General features: G+C 46.8%; 98 non-coding genes across 98 annotated transcripts; all 98 read left to right on the forward strand.

The window, feature by feature from the left end:
* Positions 1-51: 51 nt before the first annotated feature.
* Positions 52-170, forward strand: LOC125564341. Its single transcript, XR_007309360.1, has one exon. It is a non-coding gene; the product is annotated as a 5S ribosomal RNA (ribosomal RNA).
* Positions 171-237: 67 nt separating this feature from the next.
* Positions 238-356, forward strand: LOC125564899. Its single transcript, XR_007309917.1, has one exon. It is a non-coding gene; the product is annotated as a 5S ribosomal RNA (ribosomal RNA).
* A 67-nt stretch (positions 357-423) lies between these two features.
* Positions 424-542, forward strand: LOC125566285. Its single transcript, XR_007311292.1, has one exon. It is a non-coding gene; the product is annotated as a 5S ribosomal RNA (ribosomal RNA).
* Positions 543-609: 67 nt separating this feature from the next.
* Positions 610-728, forward strand: LOC125565328. Its single transcript, XR_007310342.1, has one exon. It is a non-coding gene; the product is annotated as a 5S ribosomal RNA (ribosomal RNA).
* Positions 729-795: 67 nt separating this feature from the next.
* LOC125565878 lies at positions 796-914 on the forward strand. Its single transcript, XR_007310887.1, has one exon. It is a non-coding gene; the product is annotated as a 5S ribosomal RNA (ribosomal RNA).
* A 67-nt stretch (positions 915-981) lies between these two features.
* Positions 982-1100, forward strand: LOC125567255. The gene has a single exon (XR_007311779.1). It is a non-coding gene; the product is annotated as a 5S ribosomal RNA (ribosomal RNA).
* Positions 1101-1167: 67 nt separating this feature from the next.
* On the forward strand, positions 1168-1286 carry LOC125565058. Its single transcript, XR_007310076.1, has one exon. It is a non-coding gene; the product is annotated as a 5S ribosomal RNA (ribosomal RNA).
* A 67-nt stretch (positions 1287-1353) lies between these two features.
* On the forward strand, positions 1354-1472 carry LOC125564949. The gene has a single exon (XR_007309967.1). It is a non-coding gene; the product is annotated as a 5S ribosomal RNA (ribosomal RNA).
* A 67-nt stretch (positions 1473-1539) lies between these two features.
* On the forward strand, positions 1540-1658 carry LOC125564880. The gene has a single exon (XR_007309898.1). It is a non-coding gene; the product is annotated as a 5S ribosomal RNA (ribosomal RNA).
* A 67-nt stretch (positions 1659-1725) lies between these two features.
* On the forward strand, positions 1726-1844 carry LOC125565706. The gene has a single exon (XR_007310717.1). It is a non-coding gene; the product is annotated as a 5S ribosomal RNA (ribosomal RNA).
* A 67-nt stretch (positions 1845-1911) lies between these two features.
* On the forward strand, positions 1912-2030 carry LOC125564150. Its single transcript, XR_007309170.1, has one exon. It is a non-coding gene; the product is annotated as a 5S ribosomal RNA (ribosomal RNA).
* A 67-nt stretch (positions 2031-2097) lies between these two features.
* LOC125566145 lies at positions 2098-2216 on the forward strand. Its single transcript, XR_007311152.1, has one exon. It is a non-coding gene; the product is annotated as a 5S ribosomal RNA (ribosomal RNA).
* A 67-nt stretch (positions 2217-2283) lies between these two features.
* On the forward strand, positions 2284-2402 carry LOC125567256. Its single transcript, XR_007311780.1, has one exon. It is a non-coding gene; the product is annotated as a 5S ribosomal RNA (ribosomal RNA).
* A 67-nt stretch (positions 2403-2469) lies between these two features.
* LOC125564102 lies at positions 2470-2588 on the forward strand. The gene has a single exon (XR_007309121.1). It is a non-coding gene; the product is annotated as a 5S ribosomal RNA (ribosomal RNA).
* Positions 2589-2655: 67 nt separating this feature from the next.
* Positions 2656-2774, forward strand: LOC125565655. Its single transcript, XR_007310666.1, has one exon. It is a non-coding gene; the product is annotated as a 5S ribosomal RNA (ribosomal RNA).
* A 67-nt stretch (positions 2775-2841) lies between these two features.
* On the forward strand, positions 2842-2960 carry LOC125567072. Its single transcript, XR_007311621.1, has one exon. It is a non-coding gene; the product is annotated as a 5S ribosomal RNA (ribosomal RNA).
* Positions 2961-3027: 67 nt separating this feature from the next.
* LOC125564266 lies at positions 3028-3146 on the forward strand. The gene has a single exon (XR_007309286.1). It is a non-coding gene; the product is annotated as a 5S ribosomal RNA (ribosomal RNA).
* Positions 3147-3213: 67 nt separating this feature from the next.
* LOC125566055 lies at positions 3214-3332 on the forward strand. The gene has a single exon (XR_007311062.1). It is a non-coding gene; the product is annotated as a 5S ribosomal RNA (ribosomal RNA).
* A 67-nt stretch (positions 3333-3399) lies between these two features.
* LOC125565657 lies at positions 3400-3518 on the forward strand. Its single transcript, XR_007310668.1, has one exon. It is a non-coding gene; the product is annotated as a 5S ribosomal RNA (ribosomal RNA).
* A 67-nt stretch (positions 3519-3585) lies between these two features.
* LOC125563715 lies at positions 3586-3704 on the forward strand. The gene has a single exon (XR_007308735.1). It is a non-coding gene; the product is annotated as a 5S ribosomal RNA (ribosomal RNA).
* Positions 3705-3771: 67 nt separating this feature from the next.
* On the forward strand, positions 3772-3890 carry LOC125566286. The gene has a single exon (XR_007311293.1). It is a non-coding gene; the product is annotated as a 5S ribosomal RNA (ribosomal RNA).
* Positions 3891-3957: 67 nt separating this feature from the next.
* LOC125564136 lies at positions 3958-4076 on the forward strand. Its single transcript, XR_007309155.1, has one exon. It is a non-coding gene; the product is annotated as a 5S ribosomal RNA (ribosomal RNA).
* Positions 4077-4143: 67 nt separating this feature from the next.
* Positions 4144-4262, forward strand: LOC125567257. Its single transcript, XR_007311781.1, has one exon. It is a non-coding gene; the product is annotated as a 5S ribosomal RNA (ribosomal RNA).
* Positions 4263-4329: 67 nt separating this feature from the next.
* Positions 4330-4448, forward strand: LOC125565154. The gene has a single exon (XR_007310171.1). It is a non-coding gene; the product is annotated as a 5S ribosomal RNA (ribosomal RNA).
* Positions 4449-4515: 67 nt separating this feature from the next.
* On the forward strand, positions 4516-4634 carry LOC125567258. The gene has a single exon (XR_007311782.1). It is a non-coding gene; the product is annotated as a 5S ribosomal RNA (ribosomal RNA).
* A 67-nt stretch (positions 4635-4701) lies between these two features.
* LOC125565658 lies at positions 4702-4820 on the forward strand. Its single transcript, XR_007310669.1, has one exon. It is a non-coding gene; the product is annotated as a 5S ribosomal RNA (ribosomal RNA).
* Positions 4821-4887: 67 nt separating this feature from the next.
* Positions 4888-5006, forward strand: LOC125565748. The gene has a single exon (XR_007310759.1). It is a non-coding gene; the product is annotated as a 5S ribosomal RNA (ribosomal RNA).
* A 67-nt stretch (positions 5007-5073) lies between these two features.
* Positions 5074-5192, forward strand: LOC125567259. The gene has a single exon (XR_007311783.1). It is a non-coding gene; the product is annotated as a 5S ribosomal RNA (ribosomal RNA).
* A 67-nt stretch (positions 5193-5259) lies between these two features.
* Positions 5260-5378, forward strand: LOC125565059. The gene has a single exon (XR_007310077.1). It is a non-coding gene; the product is annotated as a 5S ribosomal RNA (ribosomal RNA).
* Positions 5379-5445: 67 nt separating this feature from the next.
* LOC125564951 lies at positions 5446-5564 on the forward strand. Its single transcript, XR_007309969.1, has one exon. It is a non-coding gene; the product is annotated as a 5S ribosomal RNA (ribosomal RNA).
* A 67-nt stretch (positions 5565-5631) lies between these two features.
* Positions 5632-5750, forward strand: LOC125564822. The gene has a single exon (XR_007309840.1). It is a non-coding gene; the product is annotated as a 5S ribosomal RNA (ribosomal RNA).
* Positions 5751-5817: 67 nt separating this feature from the next.
* On the forward strand, positions 5818-5936 carry LOC125564137. The gene has a single exon (XR_007309156.1). It is a non-coding gene; the product is annotated as a 5S ribosomal RNA (ribosomal RNA).
* A 67-nt stretch (positions 5937-6003) lies between these two features.
* On the forward strand, positions 6004-6122 carry LOC125564151. Its single transcript, XR_007309171.1, has one exon. It is a non-coding gene; the product is annotated as a 5S ribosomal RNA (ribosomal RNA).
* A 67-nt stretch (positions 6123-6189) lies between these two features.
* LOC125565781 lies at positions 6190-6308 on the forward strand. The gene has a single exon (XR_007310792.1). It is a non-coding gene; the product is annotated as a 5S ribosomal RNA (ribosomal RNA).
* A 67-nt stretch (positions 6309-6375) lies between these two features.
* LOC125567260 lies at positions 6376-6494 on the forward strand. Its single transcript, XR_007311784.1, has one exon. It is a non-coding gene; the product is annotated as a 5S ribosomal RNA (ribosomal RNA).
* Positions 6495-6561: 67 nt separating this feature from the next.
* LOC125564103 lies at positions 6562-6680 on the forward strand. Its single transcript, XR_007309122.1, has one exon. It is a non-coding gene; the product is annotated as a 5S ribosomal RNA (ribosomal RNA).
* A 67-nt stretch (positions 6681-6747) lies between these two features.
* LOC125565659 lies at positions 6748-6866 on the forward strand. The gene has a single exon (XR_007310670.1). It is a non-coding gene; the product is annotated as a 5S ribosomal RNA (ribosomal RNA).
* Positions 6867-6933: 67 nt separating this feature from the next.
* Positions 6934-7052, forward strand: LOC125567183. The gene has a single exon (XR_007311707.1). It is a non-coding gene; the product is annotated as a 5S ribosomal RNA (ribosomal RNA).
* A 67-nt stretch (positions 7053-7119) lies between these two features.
* Positions 7120-7238, forward strand: LOC125564268. Its single transcript, XR_007309288.1, has one exon. It is a non-coding gene; the product is annotated as a 5S ribosomal RNA (ribosomal RNA).
* Positions 7239-7305: 67 nt separating this feature from the next.
* On the forward strand, positions 7306-7424 carry LOC125564166. The gene has a single exon (XR_007309186.1). It is a non-coding gene; the product is annotated as a 5S ribosomal RNA (ribosomal RNA).
* A 67-nt stretch (positions 7425-7491) lies between these two features.
* LOC125565387 lies at positions 7492-7610 on the forward strand. Its single transcript, XR_007310400.1, has one exon. It is a non-coding gene; the product is annotated as a 5S ribosomal RNA (ribosomal RNA).
* Positions 7611-7677: 67 nt separating this feature from the next.
* LOC125565856 lies at positions 7678-7796 on the forward strand. The gene has a single exon (XR_007310865.1). It is a non-coding gene; the product is annotated as a 5S ribosomal RNA (ribosomal RNA).
* Positions 7797-7863: 67 nt separating this feature from the next.
* LOC125567262 lies at positions 7864-7982 on the forward strand. Its single transcript, XR_007311786.1, has one exon. It is a non-coding gene; the product is annotated as a 5S ribosomal RNA (ribosomal RNA).
* Positions 7983-8049: 67 nt separating this feature from the next.
* Positions 8050-8168, forward strand: LOC125566328. Its single transcript, XR_007311335.1, has one exon. It is a non-coding gene; the product is annotated as a 5S ribosomal RNA (ribosomal RNA).
* Positions 8169-8235: 67 nt separating this feature from the next.
* LOC125564900 lies at positions 8236-8354 on the forward strand. Its single transcript, XR_007309918.1, has one exon. It is a non-coding gene; the product is annotated as a 5S ribosomal RNA (ribosomal RNA).
* Positions 8355-8421: 67 nt separating this feature from the next.
* On the forward strand, positions 8422-8540 carry LOC125564228. The gene has a single exon (XR_007309248.1). It is a non-coding gene; the product is annotated as a 5S ribosomal RNA (ribosomal RNA).
* Positions 8541-8607: 67 nt separating this feature from the next.
* LOC125567205 lies at positions 8608-8726 on the forward strand. The gene has a single exon (XR_007311729.1). It is a non-coding gene; the product is annotated as a 5S ribosomal RNA (ribosomal RNA).
* Positions 8727-8793: 67 nt separating this feature from the next.
* Positions 8794-8912, forward strand: LOC125564269. The gene has a single exon (XR_007309289.1). It is a non-coding gene; the product is annotated as a 5S ribosomal RNA (ribosomal RNA).
* A 67-nt stretch (positions 8913-8979) lies between these two features.
* On the forward strand, positions 8980-9098 carry LOC125564168. The gene has a single exon (XR_007309188.1). It is a non-coding gene; the product is annotated as a 5S ribosomal RNA (ribosomal RNA).
* Positions 9099-9165: 67 nt separating this feature from the next.
* Positions 9166-9284, forward strand: LOC125564308. The gene has a single exon (XR_007309326.1). It is a non-coding gene; the product is annotated as a 5S ribosomal RNA (ribosomal RNA).
* A 67-nt stretch (positions 9285-9351) lies between these two features.
* LOC125565660 lies at positions 9352-9470 on the forward strand. Its single transcript, XR_007310671.1, has one exon. It is a non-coding gene; the product is annotated as a 5S ribosomal RNA (ribosomal RNA).
* Positions 9471-9537: 67 nt separating this feature from the next.
* Positions 9538-9656, forward strand: LOC125567263. Its single transcript, XR_007311787.1, has one exon. It is a non-coding gene; the product is annotated as a 5S ribosomal RNA (ribosomal RNA).
* Positions 9657-9723: 67 nt separating this feature from the next.
* On the forward strand, positions 9724-9842 carry LOC125566329. The gene has a single exon (XR_007311336.1). It is a non-coding gene; the product is annotated as a 5S ribosomal RNA (ribosomal RNA).
* A 67-nt stretch (positions 9843-9909) lies between these two features.
* On the forward strand, positions 9910-10028 carry LOC125564901. The gene has a single exon (XR_007309919.1). It is a non-coding gene; the product is annotated as a 5S ribosomal RNA (ribosomal RNA).
* Positions 10029-10095: 67 nt separating this feature from the next.
* On the forward strand, positions 10096-10214 carry LOC125564236. Its single transcript, XR_007309256.1, has one exon. It is a non-coding gene; the product is annotated as a 5S ribosomal RNA (ribosomal RNA).
* Positions 10215-10281: 67 nt separating this feature from the next.
* Positions 10282-10400, forward strand: LOC125565060. Its single transcript, XR_007310078.1, has one exon. It is a non-coding gene; the product is annotated as a 5S ribosomal RNA (ribosomal RNA).
* A 67-nt stretch (positions 10401-10467) lies between these two features.
* Positions 10468-10586, forward strand: LOC125564952. Its single transcript, XR_007309970.1, has one exon. It is a non-coding gene; the product is annotated as a 5S ribosomal RNA (ribosomal RNA).
* Positions 10587-10653: 67 nt separating this feature from the next.
* LOC125564823 lies at positions 10654-10772 on the forward strand. Its single transcript, XR_007309841.1, has one exon. It is a non-coding gene; the product is annotated as a 5S ribosomal RNA (ribosomal RNA).
* Positions 10773-10839: 67 nt separating this feature from the next.
* LOC125564138 lies at positions 10840-10958 on the forward strand. Its single transcript, XR_007309157.1, has one exon. It is a non-coding gene; the product is annotated as a 5S ribosomal RNA (ribosomal RNA).
* A 67-nt stretch (positions 10959-11025) lies between these two features.
* On the forward strand, positions 11026-11143 carry LOC125566090. The gene has a single exon (XR_007311097.1). It is a non-coding gene; the product is annotated as a 5S ribosomal RNA (ribosomal RNA).
* Positions 11144-11210: 67 nt separating this feature from the next.
* Positions 11211-11329, forward strand: LOC125565698. Its single transcript, XR_007310709.1, has one exon. It is a non-coding gene; the product is annotated as a 5S ribosomal RNA (ribosomal RNA).
* A 67-nt stretch (positions 11330-11396) lies between these two features.
* LOC125567264 lies at positions 11397-11515 on the forward strand. Its single transcript, XR_007311788.1, has one exon. It is a non-coding gene; the product is annotated as a 5S ribosomal RNA (ribosomal RNA).
* A 67-nt stretch (positions 11516-11582) lies between these two features.
* LOC125564104 lies at positions 11583-11701 on the forward strand. Its single transcript, XR_007309123.1, has one exon. It is a non-coding gene; the product is annotated as a 5S ribosomal RNA (ribosomal RNA).
* Positions 11702-11768: 67 nt separating this feature from the next.
* Positions 11769-11887, forward strand: LOC125565661. Its single transcript, XR_007310672.1, has one exon. It is a non-coding gene; the product is annotated as a 5S ribosomal RNA (ribosomal RNA).
* Positions 11888-11954: 67 nt separating this feature from the next.
* On the forward strand, positions 11955-12073 carry LOC125567216. Its single transcript, XR_007311740.1, has one exon. It is a non-coding gene; the product is annotated as a 5S ribosomal RNA (ribosomal RNA).
* Positions 12074-12140: 67 nt separating this feature from the next.
* Positions 12141-12259, forward strand: LOC125564105. The gene has a single exon (XR_007309124.1). It is a non-coding gene; the product is annotated as a 5S ribosomal RNA (ribosomal RNA).
* Positions 12260-12326: 67 nt separating this feature from the next.
* On the forward strand, positions 12327-12445 carry LOC125566395. The gene has a single exon (XR_007311402.1). It is a non-coding gene; the product is annotated as a 5S ribosomal RNA (ribosomal RNA).
* Positions 12446-12512: 67 nt separating this feature from the next.
* Positions 12513-12631, forward strand: LOC125564650. Its single transcript, XR_007309669.1, has one exon. It is a non-coding gene; the product is annotated as a 5S ribosomal RNA (ribosomal RNA).
* A 67-nt stretch (positions 12632-12698) lies between these two features.
* Positions 12699-12817, forward strand: LOC125564824. The gene has a single exon (XR_007309842.1). It is a non-coding gene; the product is annotated as a 5S ribosomal RNA (ribosomal RNA).
* A 67-nt stretch (positions 12818-12884) lies between these two features.
* Positions 12885-13003, forward strand: LOC125564139. Its single transcript, XR_007309158.1, has one exon. It is a non-coding gene; the product is annotated as a 5S ribosomal RNA (ribosomal RNA).
* A 67-nt stretch (positions 13004-13070) lies between these two features.
* Positions 13071-13189, forward strand: LOC125564152. The gene has a single exon (XR_007309172.1). It is a non-coding gene; the product is annotated as a 5S ribosomal RNA (ribosomal RNA).
* A 67-nt stretch (positions 13190-13256) lies between these two features.
* On the forward strand, positions 13257-13375 carry LOC125565782. The gene has a single exon (XR_007310793.1). It is a non-coding gene; the product is annotated as a 5S ribosomal RNA (ribosomal RNA).
* Positions 13376-13442: 67 nt separating this feature from the next.
* LOC125567265 lies at positions 13443-13561 on the forward strand. The gene has a single exon (XR_007311789.1). It is a non-coding gene; the product is annotated as a 5S ribosomal RNA (ribosomal RNA).
* A 67-nt stretch (positions 13562-13628) lies between these two features.
* Positions 13629-13747, forward strand: LOC125564106. The gene has a single exon (XR_007309125.1). It is a non-coding gene; the product is annotated as a 5S ribosomal RNA (ribosomal RNA).
* A 67-nt stretch (positions 13748-13814) lies between these two features.
* LOC125565763 lies at positions 13815-13933 on the forward strand. The gene has a single exon (XR_007310774.1). It is a non-coding gene; the product is annotated as a 5S ribosomal RNA (ribosomal RNA).
* Positions 13934-14000: 67 nt separating this feature from the next.
* LOC125567227 lies at positions 14001-14119 on the forward strand. The gene has a single exon (XR_007311751.1). It is a non-coding gene; the product is annotated as a 5S ribosomal RNA (ribosomal RNA).
* A 67-nt stretch (positions 14120-14186) lies between these two features.
* LOC125564270 lies at positions 14187-14305 on the forward strand. The gene has a single exon (XR_007309290.1). It is a non-coding gene; the product is annotated as a 5S ribosomal RNA (ribosomal RNA).
* A 67-nt stretch (positions 14306-14372) lies between these two features.
* LOC125564674 lies at positions 14373-14491 on the forward strand. Its single transcript, XR_007309693.1, has one exon. It is a non-coding gene; the product is annotated as a 5S ribosomal RNA (ribosomal RNA).
* Positions 14492-14558: 67 nt separating this feature from the next.
* LOC125564309 lies at positions 14559-14677 on the forward strand. Its single transcript, XR_007309327.1, has one exon. It is a non-coding gene; the product is annotated as a 5S ribosomal RNA (ribosomal RNA).
* A 67-nt stretch (positions 14678-14744) lies between these two features.
* LOC125565662 lies at positions 14745-14863 on the forward strand. The gene has a single exon (XR_007310673.1). It is a non-coding gene; the product is annotated as a 5S ribosomal RNA (ribosomal RNA).
* A 67-nt stretch (positions 14864-14930) lies between these two features.
* Positions 14931-15049, forward strand: LOC125564516. Its single transcript, XR_007309535.1, has one exon. It is a non-coding gene; the product is annotated as a 5S ribosomal RNA (ribosomal RNA).
* A 67-nt stretch (positions 15050-15116) lies between these two features.
* On the forward strand, positions 15117-15235 carry LOC125566287. Its single transcript, XR_007311294.1, has one exon. It is a non-coding gene; the product is annotated as a 5S ribosomal RNA (ribosomal RNA).
* A 67-nt stretch (positions 15236-15302) lies between these two features.
* On the forward strand, positions 15303-15421 carry LOC125565014. The gene has a single exon (XR_007310032.1). It is a non-coding gene; the product is annotated as a 5S ribosomal RNA (ribosomal RNA).
* Positions 15422-15488: 67 nt separating this feature from the next.
* Positions 15489-15607, forward strand: LOC125564902. The gene has a single exon (XR_007309920.1). It is a non-coding gene; the product is annotated as a 5S ribosomal RNA (ribosomal RNA).
* Positions 15608-15674: 67 nt separating this feature from the next.
* On the forward strand, positions 15675-15793 carry LOC125566456. Its single transcript, XR_007311465.1, has one exon. It is a non-coding gene; the product is annotated as a 5S ribosomal RNA (ribosomal RNA).
* A 67-nt stretch (positions 15794-15860) lies between these two features.
* Positions 15861-15979, forward strand: LOC125564342. Its single transcript, XR_007309361.1, has one exon. It is a non-coding gene; the product is annotated as a 5S ribosomal RNA (ribosomal RNA).
* Positions 15980-16046: 67 nt separating this feature from the next.
* Positions 16047-16165, forward strand: LOC125565167. Its single transcript, XR_007310183.1, has one exon. It is a non-coding gene; the product is annotated as a 5S ribosomal RNA (ribosomal RNA).
* A 67-nt stretch (positions 16166-16232) lies between these two features.
* Positions 16233-16351, forward strand: LOC125567266. Its single transcript, XR_007311790.1, has one exon. It is a non-coding gene; the product is annotated as a 5S ribosomal RNA (ribosomal RNA).
* Positions 16352-16418: 67 nt separating this feature from the next.
* Positions 16419-16537, forward strand: LOC125565791. The gene has a single exon (XR_007310802.1). It is a non-coding gene; the product is annotated as a 5S ribosomal RNA (ribosomal RNA).
* Positions 16538-16604: 67 nt separating this feature from the next.
* LOC125567267 lies at positions 16605-16723 on the forward strand. The gene has a single exon (XR_007311791.1). It is a non-coding gene; the product is annotated as a 5S ribosomal RNA (ribosomal RNA).
* Positions 16724-16790: 67 nt separating this feature from the next.
* On the forward strand, positions 16791-16909 carry LOC125565134. Its single transcript, XR_007310151.1, has one exon. It is a non-coding gene; the product is annotated as a 5S ribosomal RNA (ribosomal RNA).
* Positions 16910-16976: 67 nt separating this feature from the next.
* On the forward strand, positions 16977-17095 carry LOC125565714. Its single transcript, XR_007310725.1, has one exon. It is a non-coding gene; the product is annotated as a 5S ribosomal RNA (ribosomal RNA).
* A 67-nt stretch (positions 17096-17162) lies between these two features.
* LOC125567238 lies at positions 17163-17281 on the forward strand. Its single transcript, XR_007311762.1, has one exon. It is a non-coding gene; the product is annotated as a 5S ribosomal RNA (ribosomal RNA).
* Positions 17282-17348: 67 nt separating this feature from the next.
* On the forward strand, positions 17349-17467 carry LOC125564271. Its single transcript, XR_007309291.1, has one exon. It is a non-coding gene; the product is annotated as a 5S ribosomal RNA (ribosomal RNA).
* Positions 17468-17534: 67 nt separating this feature from the next.
* Positions 17535-17653, forward strand: LOC125564498. Its single transcript, XR_007309516.1, has one exon. It is a non-coding gene; the product is annotated as a 5S ribosomal RNA (ribosomal RNA).
* Positions 17654-17720: 67 nt separating this feature from the next.
* On the forward strand, positions 17721-17839 carry LOC125565368. The gene has a single exon (XR_007310382.1). It is a non-coding gene; the product is annotated as a 5S ribosomal RNA (ribosomal RNA).
* A 67-nt stretch (positions 17840-17906) lies between these two features.
* On the forward strand, positions 17907-18025 carry LOC125565663. The gene has a single exon (XR_007310674.1). It is a non-coding gene; the product is annotated as a 5S ribosomal RNA (ribosomal RNA).
* Positions 18026-18092: 67 nt separating this feature from the next.
* On the forward strand, positions 18093-18211 carry LOC125567268. The gene has a single exon (XR_007311792.1). It is a non-coding gene; the product is annotated as a 5S ribosomal RNA (ribosomal RNA).
* Positions 18212-18236: the final 25 nt, after the last annotated feature.

An 18236-nucleotide genomic window follows, 5' to 3' on the forward strand; every position in this document is an offset into this window, starting at 1 on the left:
GAAGTACTCACAGGACTGTTATATAATATATATTTCTTACACAGTTCTGTCGTCTACGGCCATACCACTGAGAAAGCACCGGTTCTCGTCCGATCACCGTAGTTAAGCTCAGTAGGGCACGGTTAGTACTTGGACGGGTGACCGCCTGGGAATACCGTGTGCTGTAGTCATTTCCTTTTTGTTACCAAAGTACTCACAGGACTGTTATATCAAATCTATTTCTTACACAGTTCTGTCGTCTACTGCCATACCACTGAGAAAGCACCGGTTCTCGTCCGATCACCGTAGTTAAGCTCAGTAGGGCACGGTTAGTACTTGGACGGGTGACCGCCTGGGAATACCGTGTGCTGTAGGCATTTCCTTTTTGTTATCGAGGTACTCAAAGGACTGTTATATAATAGATAGATCTTACACAGTTCTATCGTCTACGGCCATACCACTTAGAAAGCACCGGTTCTCGTCCGATCACCGAAGTTAAGCTCAGTAGGGCGCGGTAAGTACTTGGATGGGTGACCGCTTCGGAATACAGTGTGCTGTAGGCATTTCCTTTTTGTCATCGAAGTACTCACAGGACTGTTATATAATATATATTTCTTACACAGTTCTGTCGTCTGCGGCCATACCACTGAGAAAGTACCGGTTCTCGTCCGATCACCGTAGTTAAGCTCAGTAGGGCACGGTTAGTACTTGGACGGGTGACCGCCTGGGAATACCGTGTGCTGTAGTCATTTCCTTTTTGTTACCAAAGTACTCACAGGACTGTTATATCAAATCTATTTCTTACACAGTTCTGTCGTCTACTGCCAAACCACTGAGAAAGCACCGGTTCTCGTTCGATCACCGTAGTTAAGCTCAGTAGGGCACGGTTAGTACTTGGACGGGTGACCGCCTGGGAATACCGTGTGCTGTAGGCATTTCCTTTTTGTTATCGAGGTACTCACAGGACTGTTATATAATAGATAGATCTTAAACAGTTCTCTCGTCTACGGCCATACCACTGAGAAAGCACCGGTTCTCGTCCGATCACCGAAGTTAAGCTCAGTAGGGCGCGGTTAGTACTTGGATGGGTGACCGCCTGGGAATACCGTGTGCTGTAGGCATTTCCTTTTTGTCATCGAAGTACTCACAGGACTGTTATATAATATATATTTCTTACACAGTTCTGTCGTCTACGGCCATACCACTGAGAAAGCACCGGTTCTCGTCCGATAACCGAAGTTAAGCTCAGTAGGGCGCGGTTAGTACTTGGATGGGTGACCGCTTCGGAATACCGTGTGCTGTAGGCATTTCCTTTTTGTTACCGAAGTACTCACAGGACTGTTATATAATAGATAGATCTTACACAGTTGTATCGTCTACGGCCATACCACTGAGAAAGCACCGGTTCTCGTCCGATCACCGAAGTTAAGCTCAGTAGGGCACGGTTAGTACTTGGACGGGTGACCGCCTGGTAATACCGTGTGCTGTAGGCATTTCCTTTTTGTTTTCGAAGTACTAACAGGACTGTTATATAATAGATAGATCTTACACAGTTCTATCGACTACAGCCATACCACTGAGAAAGCACCGGTTCTCGTCCGATCACCGAAGTTAAGCTCAGTAGGGCGCGGTAAGTACTTGGATGGGTGACCGCTTCGGAAAACCGTGTGCTGTAGGCATTTCCTTTTTGTTACCGAAGTACTCACAGGACTGTTATATCAAATCTATTTCTTACACAGTTCTGTCGTCTACGGCCATACCACTGAGAAAGCACCCGTTCTCGTCCGATCACCGTAGTTAAGCTCAGTAGGGCACGGTTAGTACTTGGACGGGTGACCGCCTGGGAATACCGTGTGCTGTAGGCATTTCCTTTTTGTTATCGAGGTACTCACAGGACTGTTATATAATAGATAGATCTTAAACAGTTCTATCGTCTACGGCCATACCACTGAGAAAGCACCGGTTCTCGTCCGATAACCGAAGTTAAGCTCAGTAGGGCGCGGTTAGTACTTGGATGGGTGACCGCCTGGGAATACCGTGTGCTGTAGGCATTTCCTTTTTGTCATCGAAGTACTCACAGGACTGTTATATAATAGATAGATCTTACACAGTTCTATCGTCTACGGCCATACCACTTAGAAAGCACCGGTTCTCGTCCGATCACCGAAGTTAAGCTCAGTAGGGCGCGGTAAGTACTTGGATGGGTGACCGCTTCGGAATACCGTGTGCTGTAATCATTTCCTTTTTGTTACCAAAGTACTCACAGGACTGTTATATAAAATCTATTTCTTACACAGTTCTGTCGTCTACGGCCATACCACTGAGAAAGCACCGGTTCTCGTCCGATCACCGAAGTTAAGCTCAGTAGGGCGCGGTTAGTACTTGGATGGGTGACCGCCTGGGAATACCGTGTGCTGTAGGCATTTCCTTTTTGTCATCGAATTACTCACAGGACTGTTATATAATAGATAGATCTTACACAGTTCTATCGTCTACGGCCATACCACTTAGAAAGCACCGGTTCTCGTCCGATCACCGAAGTTAAGCTCAGTAGGGCGCGGTTAGTACTTGGATGGGTGACCGCCTGGGAATACCGTGTGCTGTAGGCATTTCCTTTTTGTCATCGAAGTACTCACAGGACTGTTATATAATAGATAGATCTTACACAGTTCTATCGTCTACGGCCATACCACTTAGAAAGCACCGGTTCTCGTCCGATCACCGAAGTTAAGCTCAGTAGGGCGCGGTAAGTACTTGGATGGGTGACCGCTTCGGAATACCGTGTGCTGTAGGCATTTCCTTTTTGTTACCGAAGTACTCACAGGACTGTTATATAATAGATAGATCTTACACAGTTGTATCGTCTACGGCCATACCACTGAGAAAGCACCGGTTCTCGTCCGATCACCGAAGTTAAGCTCAGTAGGGCGCGGTTAGTACTTGGATGGGTGACCACCTGGGAATACCGTGTGCTGTAGGCATTTACCTTTTGTTTTCGAAGTACTAACAGGACTGTTATATAATAGATAGATCTTACACAGTTCTATCGTCTACGGCCATACCACTGAGAAAGCACCGGTTCTCGTCCAATCACCGAAGTTAAGCTCAGTAGGGCGCGGTTAGTACTTGGATGGGTGACCGCCTGGGAATACCGTGTGCTGTAGGCATTTCCTTTTTGTCATCGAAGTACTCACAGGACTGTTATATAATATATATTTCTTACACAGTTCTGTCGTCTACGGCCATACCACTGAGAAAGCACCTGTTCTCGTCCGATCACCGAAGTTAAGCTCAGTAGGGCGCGGTAAGTACTTGGATGGGTGACCGCTTCGGAATACTGTGTGCTGTAGGCATTTCCGTTTTGTCATCGAAGTACTCACAGGACTGTTATATAATAGATAGATCTTACACAGTTCTATCGTCTACGGCCATACCACTTAGAAAGCACCGGTTCTCGTCCGATCACCGAAGTTAAGCTCAGTAGGGCGCGGTAAGTACTTGGATGGGTGACCGCTTCGGAATACCGTGTGCTGTAGGCATTTCCTTTTTGTTACCGAAGTACTCACAGGACTGTTATATAATAGATAGATCTTACACAGTTGTATCGTCTACGGCCATACCACTGAGAAAGCACCGGTTCTCGTCCGATCATCGAAGTTAAGCTCAGTAGGGCGCGGTTAGTACTTGGATGGGTGACCACCTGGGAATACCGTGTGCTGTAGGCATTTACTTTTTGTTTTCGAAGTACCAACAGGACTGTTATATAATAGATAGATCTTACACAGTTCTATCGTCTACGGCCATACCACTTAGAAAGCACCGGTTCTCGTCCGATCACCGAAGTTAAGCTCAGTAGGGCGCGGTAAGTACTTGGATGGGTGACCGCTTCGGAATACAGTGTGCTGTAGGCATTTCCTTTTTGTCATCGAAGTACTCACAGGACTGTTATATAATATATATTTCTTACACAGTTCTGTTGTCTACGGCCATACCACTGAGAAAGCACCGGTTCTCGTCCGATCACCGTAGTTAAGCTCAGTAGGGCACGGTTAGTACTTGGACGGGTGACCGCCTGGGAATACCGTGTGCTGTAGGCATTTCCTTTTTGTTATCGAGGTACTCACAGGACTGTTATGTAATAGATAGATCTTAAACAGTTCTATCGTCTACGGCCATACCACTGAGAAAGCACCGGTTCTCGTCCGATCACCGAAGTTAAGCTCAGTAGGGCGCGGTTAGTACTTGGATGGGTGACCGCCTGGGAATACCGTGTGCTGTAGGCATTTCCTTTTTGTCATCGAAGTACTCACAGGACTGTTATATAATAGATAGATCTTACACAGTTCTATCGTCTACGGCCATACCACTTAGAAAGCACCGGTTCTCGTCCGATCACCGAAGTTAAGCTTAGTAGGGCGCGGTAAGTACTTGGATGGGTGACCGCTTCGGAATACCGTGTGCTGTAGGCATTTCCTTTTTGTCATCGAAGTACTCACAGGACTGTTATATAATATATATTTCTTACACAGTTCTGTCGTCTACGGCCATACCACTGAGAAAGCACCGGTTCTCGTCCGATCACCGAAGTTAAGCTCAGTAGGGCGCGGTTAGTACTTGGATGGGTGACCGCCTGGGAATACCGTGTGCTGTAGGCATTTCCTTTTTGTCATCGAAGTACTCACAGGACTGTTATATATTAGATAGATCTTACACAGTTCTATCGTCTACGGCCATACCACTTAGAAAGCACCGGTTCTCGTCCGATCACCGAAGTTAAGCTCAGTAGGGCGCGGTAAGTACTTGGATGGGTGACCGCTTCGGAATACCGTGTGCTGTAGGCATTTCCTTTTTGTTACCGAAGTACTCACAGGACTGTTATATCAAATCTATTTCTTACACAGTTCTGTCGTCTACTGCCATACTACTGAGAAAGCACCGGTTCTCGTCCGATCACCGTAGTTAAGCTCAGTAGGGCACGGTTAGTACTTGGACGGGTGACCGCCTGGGAATACCGTGTGCTGTAGGCATTTCCTTTTTGTTATCGAGGTACTCACAGGACTGTTATATAATAGATAGATCTTAAACAGTTCTATCGTCTACGGCCATACCACTGAGAAAGCACCGGTTCTCGTCCGATCACCGAAGTTAAGCTCAGTAGGGCGCGGTTAGTACTTGGATGGGTGACCGCCTGGGAATACCGTGTGCTGTAGGCATTTCCTTTTTGTCATCGAAGTACTCACAGGACTGTTATATAATATATATTTCTTACACAGTTCTGTCGTCTACGGCCATACCACTGAGAAAGCACCGGTTCTCGTCCGATAACCGAAGTTAAGCTCAGTAGGGCGCGGTTAGTACTTGGATGGGTGACCGCTTCGGAATACCGTGTGCTGTAGGCATTTCCTTTTTGTTACCGAAGTACTCACAGGACTGTTATATAATAGATAGATCTTACACAGTTGTATCGTCTACGGCCATACCACTGAGAAAGCACCGGTTCTCGTCCGATCACCGAAGTTAAGCTCAGTAGGGCACGGTTAGTACTTGGACGGGTGACCGCCTGGTAATACCGTGTGCTGTAGGCATTTCCTTTTTGTTTTCGAAGTACTCACAGGACTGTTATATAATAGATAGATCTTACACAGTTCTATCGACTACAGCCATACCACTGAGAAAGCACCGGTTCTCGTCCGATCACCGAAGTTAAGCTCAGTAGGGCGCGGTAAGTACTTGGATGGGTGACCGCTTCGGAATACCGTGTGCTGTAGGCATTTCCTTTTTGTTACCGAAGTACTCACAGGACTGTTATATCAAATCTATTTCTTACACAGTTCTGTCGTCTACGGCCATACCACTGAGAAAGCACCGGTTCTCGTCCGATCACCGTAGTTAAGCTCAGTAGGGCACGGTTAGTACTTGGACGGGTGACCGCCTGGGAATACCGTGTGCTGTAGGCATTTCCTTTTTGTTATCGAGGTACTCACAGGACTGTTATATAATAGATAGATCTTAAACAGTTCTATCGTCTACGGCCATACCACTGAGAAAGCACCGGTTCTCGTCCGATAACCGAAGTTAAGCTCAGTAGGGCGCGGTTAGTACTTGGATGGGTGACCGCCTGGGAATACCGTGTGCTGTAGGCATTTCCTTTTTGTCATCGAAGTACTCACAGGACTGTTATATAATAGATAGATCTTACACAGTTCTATCGTCTACGGCCATACCACTTAGAAAGCACCGGTTCTCGTCCGATCACCGAAGTTAAGCTCAGTAGGGCGCGGTAAGTACTTGGATGGGTGACCGCTTCGGAATACCGTGTGCTGTAGTCATTTCCTTTTTGTTACCAAAGTACTCACAGGACTGTTATATAAAATCTATTTCTTACACAGTTCTGTCGTCTACGGCCATACCACTGAGAAAGCACCGGTTCTCGTCCGATCACCGAAGTTAAGCTCAGTAGGGCGCGGTTAGTACTTGGATGGGTGACCGCCTGGGAATACCGTGTGCTGTAGGCATTTCCTTTTTGTCATCGAAGTACTCACAGGACTGTTATATAATAGATAGATCTTACACAGTTCTATCGTCTACGGCCATACCACTTAGAAAGCACCGGTTCTCGTCCGATCACCGAAGTTAAGCTCAGTAGGGCGCGGTTAGTACTTGGATGGGTGACCGCCTGGGAATACCGTGTGCTGTAGGCATTTCCTTTTTGTCATCGAAGTACTCACAGGACTGTTATATAATAGATAGATCTTACACAGTTCTATCGTCTACGGCCATACCACTTAGAAAGCACCGGTTCTCGTCCGATCACCGAAGTTAAGCTCAGTAGGGCGCGGTAAGTACTTGGATGGGTGACCGCTTCGGAATACCGTGTGCTGTAGGCATTTCCTTTTTGTTACCGAAGTACTCACAGGACTGTTATATAATAGATAGATCTTACACAGTTGTATCGTCTACGGCCATACCACTGAGAAAGCACCGGTTCTCGTCCGATCACCGAAGTTAAGCTCAGTAGGGCGCGGTTAGTACTTGGATGGGTGACCACCTGGGAATACCGTGTGCTGTAGGCATTTACTTTTTGTTTTCGAAGTACTAACAGGACTGTTATATAATAGATAGATCTTACACAGTTCTATCGTCTACGGCCATACCACTGAGAAAGCACCGGTTCTCGTCCAATCACCGAAGTTAAGCTCAGTAGGGCGCGGTTAGTACTTGGATGGGTGACCGCCTGGGAATACCGTGTGCTGTAGGCATTTCCTTTTTGTCATCGAAGTACTCACAGGACTGTTATATAATATATATTTCTTACACAGTTCTGTCGTCTACGGCCATACCACTGAGAAAGCACCGGTTCTCGTCCGATCACCGAATTTAAGCTCAGTAGGGCACGGTTAGTACTTGGATGGGTGACCGCCTGGGAATACCGTGTGCTGTAGGCATTTCCTTTTTGTCATCGAGGTACTCACAGGACTGTTATATAATAGATAGATCTTAAACAGTTCTATCGTCTACGTCCATACCACTGAGAAAGCACCGGTTCTCGTCCGATCACCGAATTTAAGCTCAGTAGGGCGCGGTTAGTACTTGGATGGGTGACCGCCTGGGAATACCGTGTGCTGTAGGCATTTCCTTTTTGTCATCGAAGTACTCACAGGACTGTTATATAATAGATAGATCTTACACAGTTCTATCGTCTACGGCCATACCACTTAGAAAGCACCGGTTCTCGTCCGATCACCGAAGTTAAGCTCAGTAGGGCTCGGTAAGTACTTGGATGGGTGACCGCTTCGGAATACCGTGTGCTGTAGGCATTTCCTTTTTGTCATCGAAGTACTCACAGGACTGTTATATAATATATATTTCTTACACAGTTCTGTCGTCTACGGCCATACCACTGAGAAAGCACCGGTTCTCGTCCGATCACCGAAGTTAAGCTCAGTAGGGCGCGGTTAGTACTTGGATGGGTGACCGCCTGGGAATACCGTGTGCTGTAGGCATTTACTTTTTGTCATCGAAGTACTCAAAGGACTGTTATATAATAGATAGATCTTACACAGTTCTATCGTCTACGGCCATACCACTTAGAAAGCACCGGTTCTCGTCCGATCACCGAAGTTAAGCTCAGTAGGGCGCGGTAAGTACTTGGATGGGTGACCGCTTCGGAATACCGTGTGCTGTTAGCATTTCCTTTTTGTTACCGAAGTACTCACAGGACTGTTATATCAAATCTATTTCTTACACAGTTCTGTCGTCTACTGCCATACCACTGAGAAAGCACCGGTTCTCGTCCGATCACCGTAGTTAAGCTCAGTAGGGCACGGTTAGTACTTGGACGGGTGACCGCCTGGGAATACCGTGTGCTGTAGGCATTTCCTTTTTGTTATCGAGGTACTCACAGGACTGTTATATAATAGATAGATCTTAAACAGTTCTATCGTCTACGGCCATACCACTGAGAAAGCACCGGTTCTGGTCCGATCACCGAAGTTAAGCTCAGTAGGGCGCGGTTAGTACTTGGATGGGTGACCGCCTGGGAATACCGTGTGCTGTAGGCATTTCCTTTTTGTCATCGAAGTACTCACAGGACTGTTATATAATAGATAGATCTTACACAGTTCTATCGTCTACGGCCATACCACTGAGAAAGCACCGGTTCTCGTCCGATCACCGAAGTTAAGCTCAGTAGGGCGCGGTTAGTACTTGGATGGGTGACCACCTGGGAATACCGTGTGCTGTAGGCATTTACTTTTTGTTTTCGAAGTACTAACAGGACTGTTATATAATAGATAGATCTTACACAGTTCTATCGTCTACGGCCATACCACTGAGAAAGCACCGGTTCTCGTCCAATCACCGAAGTTAAGCTCAGTAGGGCGCGGTTAGTACTTGGATGGGTGACCGCCTGGGAATACCGTGTGCTGTAGGCATTTCCTTTTTGTCATCGAAGTACTCACAGGACTGTTATATAATATATATTTCTTACACAGTTCTGTCGTCTACGGCCATACCACTGAGAAAGCACCGGTTCTCGTCCGATCACCGAATTTAAGCTCAGTAGGGCACGGTTAGTACTTGGATGGGTGACCGCCTGGGAATACCGTGTGCTGTAGGCATTTCCTTTTTGTCATCGAGATACTCACAGGACTGTTATATAATAGATAGATCTTAAACAGTTCTATCGTCTACGGCCATACCACTGAGAAAGCACCGGTTCTCGTCCGATCACCGAATTTAAGCTCAGTAGGGCGCGGTTAGTACTTGGATGGGTGACCGCCTGGGAATACCGTGTGCTGTAGGCATTTCCTTTTTGTCATCGAAGTACTCACAGGACTGTTATATAATAGATAGATCTTACACAGTTCTATCGTCTACGGCCATACCACTTAGAAAGCACCGGTTCTCGTCCGATCACCGAAGTTAAGCTCAGTAGGGCGCGGTAAGTACTTGGATGGGTGACCGCTTCGGAATACCGTGTGCTGTAGGCATTTCCTTTTTGTCATCGAAGTACTCACAGGACTGTTATATAATATATATTTCTTACACAGTTCTGTCGTCTACGGCCATACCACTGAGAAAGCACCGGTTCTCGTCCGATCACCGAAGTTAAGCTCAGTAGGGCGCGGTTAGTACTTGGATGGGTGACCGCCTGGGAATACCGTGTGCTGTAGGCATTTCCTTTTTGTCATCGAAGTACTCAAAGGACTGTTATATAATAGATAGATCTTACACAGTTCTATCGTCTACGGCCATACCACTTAGAAAGCACCGGTTCTCGTCCGATCACCGAAGTTAAGCTCAGTAGGGCGCGGTAAGTACTTGGATGGGTGACCGCTTCGGAATACCGTGTGCTGTTAGCATTTCCTTTTTGTTACCGAAGTACTCACAGGACTGATATATCAAATCTATTTCTTACACAGTTCTGTCGTCTACTGCCATACCACTGAGAAAGCACCGGTTCTCGTCCGATCACCGTAGTTAAGCTCAGTAGGGCACGGTTAGTACTTGGACGGGTGACCGCCTGGGAATACCGTGTGCTGTAGGCATTTCCTTTTTGTTATCGAGGTACTCACAGGACTGTTATATAATAGATAGATCTTAAACAGTTCTATCGTCTACGGCCATACCACTGAGAAAGCACCGGTTCTCGTCCGATCACCGAAGTTGAGCTCAGTAGGGCGCGGTTAGTACTTGGATGGGTGACCGCCTGGGAATACCGTGTGCTGTAGGCATTTCCTTTTTGTCATCGAAGTACTCACAGGACTGTTATATAATATATATTTCTTACACAGTTCTGTCGTCTACGGCCATACCACTGAGAAAGCACCGGTTCTCGTCCGATAACCGAAGTTAAGCTCAGTAGGGCGCGGTTAGTACTTGGATGGGTGACCGCTTCGGAATACCGTGTGCTGTAGGCATTTCCTTTTTGTTACCGAAGTACTCACAGGACTGTTATATAATAGATAGATCTTACACAGTTGTATCGTCTACGGCCATACCACTGAGAAAGCACCGGTTCTCGTCCGATCACCGAAGTTAAGCTCAGTAGGGCACGGTTAGTACTTGGACGGGTGACCGCCTGGTAATACCGTGTGCTGTAGGCATTTCCTTTTTGTTTTCGAAGTACTCACAGGACTGTTATATAATAGATAGATCTTACACAGTTCTATCGACTACAGCCATACCACTGAGAAAGCACCGGTTCTCGTCCGATCACCGAAGTTAAGCTCAGTAGGGCGCGGTAAGTACTTGGATGGGTGACCGCTTCGGAATACCGTGTGCTGTAGGCATTTCCTTTTTGTTACCGAAGTACTCACAGGACTGTTATATCAAATCTATTTCTTACACAGTTCTGTCGTCTACGGCCATACCACTGAGAAAGCACCGGTTCTCGTCCGATCACCGTAGTTAAGCTCAGTAGGGCACGGTTAGTACTTGGACGGGTGACCGCCTGGGAATACCGTGTGCTGTAGGCATTTCCTTTTTGTTATCGAGGTACTCACAGGACTGTTATATAATAGATAGATCTTAAACAGTTCTATCGTCTACGGCCTACCACTGAGAAAGCACCGGTTCTCGTCCGATAACCGAAGTTAAGCTCAGTAGGGCGCGGTTAGTACTTGGATGGGTGACCGCCTGGGAATACCGTGTGCTGTAGGCATTTCCTTTTTGTCATCGAAGTACTCACAGGACTGTTATATAATAGATAGATCTTACACAGTTCTATCGTCTACGGCCATACCACTTAGAAAGCACCGGTTCTCGTCCGATCACCGAAGTTAAGCTCAGTAGGGCGCGGTAAGTACTTGGATGGGTGACCGCTTAGGAATACCGTGTGCTGTAGTCATTTCCTTTTTGTTACCAAAGTACTCACAGGACTGTTATATAAAATCTATTTCTTACACAGTTCTGTCGTCTACGGCCATACCACTGAGAAAGCACCGGTTCTCGTCCGATCACCGAAGTTAAGCTCAGTAGGGCGCGGTTAGTACTTGGATGGGTGACCGCCTGGGAATACCGTGTGCTGTAGGCATTTCCTTTTTGTCATCGAAGTACTCACAGGACTGTTATATAATAGATAGATCTTACACAGTTCTATCGTCTACGGCCATACCACTTAGAAAGCACCGGTTCTCGTCCGATCACCGAAGTTAAGCTCAGTAGGGCGCGGTTAGTACTTGGATGGGTGACCGCCTGGGAATACCGTGTGCTGTAGGCATTTCCTTTTTGTCATCGAAGTACTCACAGGACTGTTATATAATAGATAGATCTTACACAGTTCTATCGTCTACGGCCATACCACTTAGAAAGCACCGGTTCTCGTCCGATCACCGAAGTTAAGCTCAGTAGGGCGCGGTAAGTACTTGGATGGGTGACCGCTTCGGAATACCGTGTGCTGTAGGCATTTCCTTTTTGTCACCGAAGTACTCACAGGACTGTTATATAATAGATAGATCTTACACAGTTGTATCGTCTACGGCCATACCACTGAGAAAGCACCGGTTCTCGTCCGATCACCGAAGTTAAGCTCAGTAGGGCGCGGTTAGTACTTGGATGGGTGACCACCTGGGAATACCGTGTGCTGTAGGCATTTACTTTTTGTTTTCGAAGTACTAACAGGACTGTTATATAATAGATAGATCTTACACAGTTCTTTCGTCTACGGCCATACCACTTAGAAAGCACCGGTTCTCGTCCGATCACCGAAGTTAAGCTCAGTAGGGCGCGGTTAGTACTTGGATGGGTGACCGCCTGGGAATACCGTGTGCTGTAGGCATTTCCTTTTTGTCATCGAAGTACTCACAGGACTGTTATATAATAGATAGATCTTACACAGTTCTATCGTCTACGGCCATACCACTTAGAAAGCACCGGTTCTCGTCCGATCTTCGAAGTTAAGCTCAGTAGGGCGCGGTAAGTACTTGGATGGGTGACCGCTTCGGAATACCGTGTGCTGTAGGCATTTCCTTTTTGTCACCGAAGTACTCACAGGACTGTTATATAATAGATAGATCTTACACAGTTGTATCGTCTACGGCCATACCACTGAGAAAGCACCGGTTCCCGTCCGATCACCGAAGTTAAGCTCAGTAGGGCACGGTTAGTACTTGGACGGGTGACCGCCTGGTAATACCGTGTGCTGTAGGCATTTCCTTTTTGTTTTCGAAGTACTCACAGGACTGTTATATAATAGATAGATCTTACACAGTTCTATCGACTACAGCCATACCACTGAGAAAGCACCGGTTCTCGTCCGATCACCGAAGTTAAGCTCAGTAGGGCGCGGTAAGTACTTGGATGGGTGACCGCTTCGGAATACCGTGTGCTGTAGGCATTTCCTTTTTGTTACCGAAGTACTCACAGGACTGTTATATCAAATCTATTTCTTACACAGTTCTGTCGTCTACGGCCATACCACTGAGAAAGCACCGGTTCTCGTCCGATCACCGTAGTTAAGCTCAGTAGGGCACGGTTAGTACTTGGACGGGTGACCGCCTGGGAATACCGTGTGCTGTAGGCATTTCCTTTTTGTTATCGAGGTACTCACAGGACTGTTATATAATAGATAGATCTTAAACAGTTCTATCGTCTACGGCCATACCACTGAGAAAGCACCGGTTCTCGTCCGATAACCGAAGTTAAGCTCAGTAGGGCGCGGTTAGTACTTGGATGGGTGACCGCCTGGGAATACCGTGTGCTGTAGGCATTTCCTTTTTGTCATCGAAGTACTCACAGGACTGTTATATAATAGATAGATCTTACACAGTTCTATCGTCTACGGCCATACCACTTAGAAAGCACCGGTTCTCGTCCGATCACCGAAGTTAAGCTCAGTAGGGCGCGGTAAGTACTTGGATGGGTGACCGCTTCGGAATACCGTGTGCTGTAGTCATTTCCTTTTTGTTACCAAAGTACTCACAGGACTGTTATATAAAATCTATTTCTTACACAGTTCTGTCGTCTACGGCCATACCACTGAGAAAGCACCGGTTCTCGTCCGATCACCGAAGTTAAGCTCAGTAGGGCGCGGTTAGTACTTGGATGGGTGACCGCCTGGGAATACCGTGTGCTGTAGGCATTTCCTTTTTGTCATCGAAGTACTCACAGGACTGTTATATAATAGATAGATCTTACACAGTTCTATCGTCTACGGCCATACCACTTAGAAAGCACCGGTTCTCGTCCGATCACCGAAGTTAAGCTCAGTAGGGCGCGGTTAGTACTTGGATGGGTGACCGCCTGGGAATACCGTGTGCTGTAGGCATTTCCTTTTTGTCATCGAAGTACTCACAGGACTGTTATATAATAGATAGATCTTACACAGTTCTATCGTCTACGGCCATACCACTTAGAAAGCACCGGTTCTCGTCCGATCACCGAAGTTAAGCTCAGTAGGGCGCGGTAAGTACTTGGATGGGTGACCGCTTCAGAATACCGTGTGCTGTAGGCATTTCCTTTTTGTCACCGAAGTACTCACAGGACTGTTATATAATAGATAGATCTTACACAGTTGTATCGTCTACGGCCATACCACTGAGAAAGCACCGGTTCTCGTCCGATCACCGAAGTTAAGCTCAGTAGGGCGCGGTTAGTACTTGGATGGGTGACCACCTGGGAATACCGTGTGCTGTAGGCATTTACTTTTTGTTTTCGAAGTACTAACAGGACTGTTATATAATAGATAGATCTTACACAGTTCTATCGTCTACGGCCATACCACTGAGAAAGCACCGGTTCTCGTCCAATCACCGAAGTTAAGCTCAGTAGGGCGCGGTTAGTACTTGGATGGGTGACCGCCTGGGAATACCGTGTGCTGTAGGCATTTCCTTTTTGTCATCGAAGTACTCACAGGACTGTTATATAATATATATTTCTTACACAGTTCTGTCGTCTACGGCCATACCACTGAGAAAGCACCGGTTCTCGTCCGATCACCGAATTTAAGCTCAGTAGGGCACGGTTAGTACTTGGATGGGTGACCGCCTGGGAATACCGTGTGCTGTGGGCATTTCCTTTTTGTCATCGAGGTACTCACAGGACTGTTATATAATAGATAGATCTTAAACAGTTCTATCGTCTACGGCCATACCACTGAGAAAGCACCGGTTCTCGTCCGATCACCGAATTTAAGCTCAGTAGGGCGCGGTTAGTACTTGGATGGGTGACCGCCTGGGAATACCGTGTGCTGTAGGCATTTCCTTTTTGTCATCGAAGTACTCACAGGACTGTTATATAATAGATAGATCTTACACAGTTCTATCGTCTACGGCCATACCACTTAGAAAGCACCGGTTCTCGTCCGATCACCGAAGTTAAGCTCAGTAGGGCGCGGTAAGTACTTGGATGGGTGACCGCTTCGGAATACCGTGTGCTGTAGGCATTTCCTTTTTGTCATCGAAGTACTCACAGGACTGTTATATAATATATATTTCTTACACAGTTCTGTCGTCTACGGCCATACCACTGAGAAAGCACCGGTTCTCGTCCGATCACCGAAGTTAAGCTCAGTAGGGCGCGGTTAGTACTTGGATGGGTGACCGCCTGGGATTACCGTGTGCTGTAGGCATTTCCTTTTTGTCATCGAAGTACTCAAAGGACTGTTATATAATAGATAGATCTTACACAGTTCTATCGTCTACGGCCATACCACTTAGAAAGCACCGGTTCTCGTCCGATCACCGAAGTTAAGCTCAGTAGGGCGCGGTAAGTACTTGGATGGGTGACCGCTTCGGAATACAGTGTGCTGTAGGCATTTCCTTTTTGTCATCGAAGTACTCACAGGACTGTTATATAATATATATTTCTTACACAGTTCTGTCGTCTACGGCCATACCACTGAGAAAGCACCGGTTCTCGTCCGATCACCGTAGTTAAGCTCAGTAGGGCACGGTTAGTACTTGGACGGGTGACCGCCTTGGAATACCGTGTGCTGTAGTCATTTCCTTTTTGTTACCAAAGTACTCACAGGACTGTTATATCAAATCTATTTCTTACACAGTTCTGTCGTCTACTGCCATACCACTGAGAAAGCACCGGTTCTCGTCCGATCACCGTAGTTAAGCTCAGTAGGGCACGGTTAGTACTTGGACGGGTGACCGCCTGGGAATACCGTGTGCTGTAGGCATTTCCTTTTTGTTATCGAGGTACTCAAAGGACTGTTATATAATAGATAGATCTTACACAGTTCTATCGTCTACGGCCATACCACTTAGAAAGCACCGGTTCTCGTCCGATCACCGAAGTTAAGCTCAGTAGGGCGCGGTAAGTACTTGGATGGGTTACCGCTTCGGAATACAGTGTGCTGTAGGCATTTCCTTTTTGTCATCGAAGTACTCACAGGACTGTTATATAATATATATTTCTTACACAGTTCTGTCGTCTACGGCCATACCACTGAGAAAGCACCGGTTCTCGTCCGATCACCGTAGTTAAGCTCAGTAGGGCACGGTTAGTACTTGGACGGGTGACCGCCTGGGAATACCGTGTGCTGTAGTCATTTCCTTTTTGTTACCAAAGTACTCACAGGACTGTTATATCAAATCTATTTCTTACACAGTTCTGTCGTCTACTGCCATACCACTGAGAAAGCACCGGTTCTCGTTCGATCACCGTAGTTAAGCTCAGTAGGGCACGGTTAGTACTTGGACGGGTGACCGCCTGGGAATACCGTGTGCTGTAGGCATTTCCTTTTTGTTATCGAGGTACTCACAGGACTGTTATATAATAGATAGATCTTAAACAGTTCTCTCGTCTACGGCCATACCACTGAGAAAGCACCGGTTCTCGTCCGATCACCGAAGTTAAGCTCAGTAGGGCGCGGTTAGTACTTGGATGGGTGACCGCCTGGGAATACCGTGTGCTGTAGGCATTTCCTTTTTGTCATCGAAGTACTCACAGGACTGTTATATAATATATATTTCTTACACAGTTCTGTCGTCTACGGCCATACCACTGAGAAAGCACCGGTTCTCGTCCGATAACCGAAGTTAAGCTCAGTAGGGCGCGGTAAGTACTTGGATGGGTGACCGCTTCGGAATACCGTGTGCTGTAGTCATTTCCTTTTTGTTACCAAAGTACTCACAGGACTGTTATATAAAATCTATTTCTTACACAGTTCTGTCGTCTACGGCCATACCACTGAGAAAGCACCGGTTCTCGTCCGATCACCGAAGTTAAGCTCAGTAGGGCGCGGTTAGTACTTGGATGGGTGACCGCCTGGGAATACCGTGTGCTGTAGGCATTTCCTTTTTGTCATCGAAGTACTCACAGGACTGTTATATAATAGATAGATCTTACACAGTTCTATCGTCTACGGCCATACCACTTAGAAAGCAACGGTTCTCGTCCGATCACCGAAGTTAAGCTCAGTAGGGCGCGGTTAGTACTTGGATGGGTGACCGCCTGGGAATACCGTGTGCTGTAGGCATTTCCTTTTTGTCATCGAAGTACTCACAGGACTGTTATATAATAGATAGATCTTACACAGTTCTATCGTCTACGGCCATACCACTTAGAAAGCACCGGTTCTCGTCCGATCACCGAAGTTAAGCTCAGTAGGGCGCGGTAAGTACTTGGATGGGTGACCGCTTCGGAAAACCGTGTGCTGTAGGCATTTCCTTTTTGTTACCGAAGTACTCACAGGACTGTTATATAATAGATAGATCTTACACAGTTGTATCGTCTACGGCCATACCACTGAGAAAGCACCGGTTCTCGTCCGATCACCGAAGTTAAGCTCAGTAGGGCGCGGTTAGTACTTGGATGGGTGACCACCTGGGAATACCGTGTGCTGTAGGCATTTACTTTTTGTTTTCGAAGTACTAACAGGACTGTTATATAATAGATAGATCTTACACAGTTCTATCGTCTACGGCCATACCACTGAGAAAGCACCGGTTCTCGTCCAATCACCGAAGTTAAGCTCAGTAGGGCGCGGTTAGTACTTGGATGGGTGACCGCCTGGGAATACCGTGTGCTGTAGGCATTTCCTTTTTGTCATCGAAGTACTCACAGGACTGTTATATAATATATATTTCTTACACAGTTCTGTCGTCTACGGCCATACCACTGAGAAAGCACCGGTTCTCGTCCGATCACCGAAGTTAAGCTCAGTAGGGCGCGGTAAGTACTTGGATGGGTGACCGCTTCGGAATACCGTGTGCTGTAGGCATTTCCGTTTTGTCATCGAAGTACTCACAGGACTGTTATATAATAGATAGATCTTACACAGTTCTATCGTCTACGGCCATACCACTTAGAAAGCACCGGTTCTCGTCCGATCACCGAATTTAAGCTCAGTAGGGCGCGGTTAGTACTTGGATGGGTGACCGCCTGGGAATACCGTGTGCTGTAGGCATTTCCTTTTTGTCATCGAAGTACTCACAGGACTGTTATATAATAGATAGATCTTACACAGTTCTATCGTCTACGGCCATACCACTTAGAAAGCACCGGTTCTCGTCCGATCACCGAAGTTAAGCTCAGTAGGGCGCGGTAAGTACTTGGATGGGTGACCGCTTCGGAATACCGTGTGCTGTAGGCATTTCCTTTTTGTCATCGAAGTACTCACAGGACTGTTATATAATATATATTTCTTACACAGTTCTGTCGTCTACGGCCATACCACTGAGAAAGCACCGGTTCTCGTCCGATCACCGAAGTTAAGCTCAGTAGGGCGCGGTTAGTACTTGGATGGGTGACCGCCTGGGAATACCGTGTGCTGTAGGCATTTCCTTTTTGTCATCGAAGTACTC

The sequence above is a fragment of the Nematostella vectensis genome, chromosome 5 (assembly GCF_932526225.1).
Source record: "Nematostella vectensis chromosome 5, jaNemVect1.1, whole genome shotgun sequence".
Taxonomy (NCBI): domain Eukaryota; kingdom Metazoa; phylum Cnidaria; class Anthozoa; order Actiniaria; family Edwardsiidae; genus Nematostella; species Nematostella vectensis.